This window comes from Xenopus laevis, chromosome 3L (genome assembly GCF_017654675.1).
Source record: "Xenopus laevis strain J_2021 chromosome 3L, Xenopus_laevis_v10.1, whole genome shotgun sequence".
NCBI lineage: Eukaryota > Metazoa > Chordata > Amphibia > Anura > Pipidae > Xenopus > Xenopus laevis.
This window is the reverse complement of record NC_054375.1, coordinates 43,274,394-43,279,439: the sequence shown is the minus strand read 5'-3', so window position 1 is coordinate 43,279,439 and position 5,046 is coordinate 43,274,394.

Below are 5,046 nucleotides of genomic sequence, written 5' to 3'. Positions count from 1 at the left end.
CCCCATAGGCTTCCTAACAATTTTCTGATCGAAGGAATATCTTTTGATCGATGGATTAAAATCCTTTGAATTGTTCGATCGTAGGAATAGCGCTAAATCCTTCGACTTCAATATTCGAAGTCGAAGGATTTCAATTCGGCAGTCGAATATCGAGGGTTAATTAACCCTCGATATTCGACTCTAGGTAAATCTGCCCCTAAGTAAGTGCTTCAAGGTGTCGTAATCTTTTGGAGCAAACATAACAACTTTTTAAGTAAGAAGTAAGAAGTTTTATTACATTTACTGCGCACTATAAAATTCGCAAACCTTCTTCCACTGTCGGGAAGTGGTCACTAAACAGTTTCCGGGTTTGCAAAAGCTATATTAAATTCACCCAAAGGAAAATTTGTTTGCGCAGAGGCATAACTTTTCGCATTGCGAATATTTTTGCCGTTACCGACTTTTATTACATTCCCCATTAGTGTTCAAAAAATGTCTCAAAGTAGCATGTAATATATGCTGAATATCTTATCAACCCCACAGCCATGAAGATAATACAGGATAGAGGTGCTTGCATGGGTTATTTAGGAATGAGGATGGAATGCCTCACAGCTTTAATTGGACACTAGGCAAGAGTAACCTGTCCACATATCTAGAGGCAGGCCAGTATCATATTTAGAATTTTGAAACATACTAAATCTAATCACACATCTGTATGATATGTATGATATCTGTGTGATATGGTTAAAAAACACATTGGGGCAAATTTACTTACCGCTGAAGTTGCCGCACTTCGCCAGGTGTAAATTCCCAAATTCACGAAGATCCGAAGTTGCGCACAAGTTACTGATCATTTGCAAAGTTGTGTTAACGATATTACGATCAGTGGTTCGAATGTTACGCTAGCGAAGGCAAATTTGCATGCGCCATGCAGTTAAAGTACAATGGCCGTATATGCAGCAGAAAACACATTACACTACACAAGGCCAGGGAACCTTAATAAATGTGTTCTAATGCCCTACACATGTGCCCACAGTTTAGTTTAGGTGCCATATGTTATAAAATGTAGGGGGGAAGGAGGGTACCCTAAAAAAAAATCACCCTATAAAAAGTAAAAGACGCCAGCGTTTTTTGGGATTAAGAAAAAAATTTCAGGAGCAATCCCTATCTACTCTATTGCACTTTGTTTGGTCTGAGGTGGCGAAGTAAAGTCTGGTGCAAGAGGTACCGTTCACGAAAATCCGCAACTTTGCCTGGCGTAAGGGTGCGAAGTTGCGCTAGAGTAGGTCTACTTCACTAGTGAATTTACGCCAACACCCATTAGTAAATCGGCGAAGTGGCAAAATGACGTCACGCTTTTTAGTAAATTTGCCCCATTGTCTTTTCATAAAGTGCACTTAATTCATTTGTTATGGTGATTCACATATCTCCCATCTAATGTAATTTATAACATATAGGTACAACAGACAATGATTCTAAAAATATTTGTAAATATAGCTGCTATTGCAATCAGAATCTACTTGTCCTTTACCGTTCTCTTCACTGCTTGCTTGACATGCAGTGTAATAGGAATGTAGCCAATGCTCAAATTGACACAATTCCCTGTATGTTTCTGTTGCTGTCTTTCCTCTCAGGTCTGTTAATCATAGAACATGCAAGGCATTGCAGGAACTGAATCTTGTCGGCAGTACAAAGTTTCAGTGGTACTGGTATAGTGTTCGACTGGGGTGTTGGAGGCCCAATGGGGATGCCAACACAAGGGCTCTTCACCCCAGGTTGGCTGGTAAAATTGATGGCTGATCCCAATGTTATTAATTAATAGGGAAAATAGATAAATAGTGTATATAGGAAGGCCGGTATTTTTTTCCAAAAAAGGTAGCAACTCTACCAGCCACAGAGGCTGCCAACACCAGTGTGAATCCCCCCCATCACACCTGCCTCCAAATTGCACCACTCCACCCCCCCCAATGCTTCCTTGCCACTTCCATGCCGTTGCCTGTGGCCTCCACAATCACATCCCCCCACCACAGCCCAAGCAGCAGATATGGAGTCAATTGCAATTACATTTATAAATATTTTTATAAGCATTGAAAATGTTTACTTATTGTATATTGCAAAGTTGCTTAGAATTATATGTTCATTCTTCGGACGAAGCAAGTATATCGAATGGAACTAACCGGGAGCTGCAGTCACTTGCTAGTATTAGCTCTCTCTGTGCTAAGAGGCACTCACAAACACAGTTTGGGACAGATTGTGATTCAATGGAACTGCAAGATGGTGCTTTAGATTTGGCTAGATGGACAGACAGAAAGACTAAAATCAGTCAATGAAACTCTTATGTAGGGCAGCATACCAAAACCCTATTTACCTGTAAAAAGGTGCTTGCCAAAATGATAACCTATATTCAGGGATACATACACTGAGTTGCCGAAAGTAGTTGCAGGGCCCTTTCCTGCGCCCCTGATTCCCAACCTGCCAATCATAAGTAACCCCACCTCTTTCGTGTAGTCTGGTGCCTGACTCCACCTGATGATGGTCCTCCTGAATACAGTACAACACCTGAATTACAATATAAAACATAAACGAGCCACACATTTTACAAGACTACATGTTTAAAAAAGGACCAATACAAATAAAGAGCCAATTTACATAACTTCGCCAAAAATTCATGTCACCAATATGACGAAATGTACGTATACATGGCCATTTTATTCCCTTTTCTTTGAAGAGGACTACAGCATCTTCTTACAGAACCCCCTTTCCTACAACCACACAGCTACATAAAAAGGGTGGTTCACCTGTAAGTTTTAGTATACTATAGAATGGCTAGTTCTCAGCAACTTTTTAGTTGGTCTTCATTATATATTTTGTATTTTTTTTTTTTTAATTATTTGCCTTCTTCTTCTTTCCAGCTTGCAAATGGAGGTCAATGACCCCATCTAAAAAACAAATGTTCTGTAAGGCTACAAATGTATTGTTTTTATTATTCATCTTTTTTGTTCGGGCCTCTCCTACTCATATTCCAGTCTCGTTCAAATGAGTGCAACCAGCTTGCTGAAGCTGCAACCTGGAGAGCTGCTGAATAAAAAGTGAAATAATAAAAATTGAAAACTACCTACATCATACTAAGGGGCAGCTTTATCAAGGGTCGAAGTAAAATTAGAATTTTCGAAATTCTAATTTTGCATTTTCAAGGTTTGCATTTTTGTGAAATTCGACTAGCCCATAGTAAGAATTCGATTCGAGTTTTTTAAAAAAAATTTGAATCCGATTTTTGAAATTTATCATGTACCGGTCCTTTAAGAATTTTAATTTGACTATTCGACACCTTAAACCGGCGAATTGCTGTTTTAGCCCATGGGGGACGTCCTGGGATCAATTTGGAGCTGTTTGCAGCCTTCCTGAAAATCGAGTTATTTTTAAAGAAAAAACTTGAATCGAATTTGATTCCATTCACCCGAGTTTGAAAAATTTTTATTCCAATTTCGAGTTTATGGGAGTTAATATGTATCTGCCCCTCCAAGTTAAGTCAAAGGTGAACAACTCCTTTAATGTCATATCCAGACAAACAGTCATTGTGCCAATTTTGTTTTAACCCCAAAACATAACTCCATAACGCATGCAAGAAATGTTATTCCGTTTTATCAGCATGGAGGAATGCCTGCACTCTAAATTATTTTATTTTTAATTTAATATTATTTTAATATGATTTATTTAATATGATTTAATATTGTTAATATTATATTAATATCAATTTAATATTATTTAATATTAAATAATAATATTAATATTATTTAATAATGAATTAATTTAATATTATTTAATATTATTTTAATATTATTTTTAATTTCATATTATTTTATTTTATTTTAATAATTTGCATTATTGCAATCTGGGTTTGGAAGGCAGACTCGCATTTCCTTGCATGTGGCAGTGCAGAGTTATATGGCCCTTAAACTGTCAGCAATGCATAAATAAAGAATGGTGGGAATCAGATGCTTTGCATTTTATCTCACGCAAAGAACCAACTGAAAAGGTGTTCTTTCCAGCTAAAATTTGTATAACTGCTATTTAAGAATGCAATTATAATTTCAGAAAATCATTAGTGCACAAGAAAAAAGAAAATGGGTTCTTTCCAATCTATAATGAAACTGTCAAATTTCACTCTTTTAATTTTAGCATCCATAAATGTTAATGTAGTGCGACTAATACAAATTATCTTAATGGCATCTTGAACCAATAATGCTGTCACTCCATCCTAAAAGCATTCAATTATAAAGGCTAAGGTTAGCAGCCAAGGTGCCAGCACAGAGTGGGAGAAATTGTGTTATTGCCTTTGCTACTAAGGGAAATGAGCAAACTTTGACATTCCTTATTTATAGCAACATATTGCTCCACTCCAGCACCATGATGTAATGTTAATTTCATATGCACTTTGTTTCCCTCCAAGTCAGGCAACACCTGCAGCTATTGAATTAAAAATAAAAGTTCTGTCTTTTGCTCCCACACTCCTTCCTGATATAGTTTGAACTGCATTATATCCAATCAGGTGATCTCTGAGGGAGCAAAAGAGAATATCAAAAAATGGTGGCTCAAGGGAAAAGATGTAAAAGGGCAATATTCACTGATATCTATATTCCAGTTTAGTAAGATTTTTTTAATAGGCCTCTTAATATGATATAAACTACTGCTGGTTAACTATTCATTCTGGGGGTATAGTTTTCCTTTAAGCTTTAGGAAAGATTCTTAAAGGAACAGTTCAGTGTAAAAATAAAAACTGGGTAAATAGATAGGCTGTGCAAAATAAAAAAATGTTTCTAATATAGTTAGTTAGCCAAAAATGTAATGTATAAAGGCTGGAGTGACTGGATGTGTAACATAATAACCAGAATACTACCTCCTGCTTTTAGATAGTCAGCAACTTGAAGGGGGGCCACAAGGGACATAACTGTTCAGTGAGTTTGCAATTGATCCTCAGCATTCAGCTCAGATTCAAAAGCAAATAGTTATGACCCATATGGCCCTCCCCCATATTTTGCCTTACTAACTATATTAGAAACATTTTCT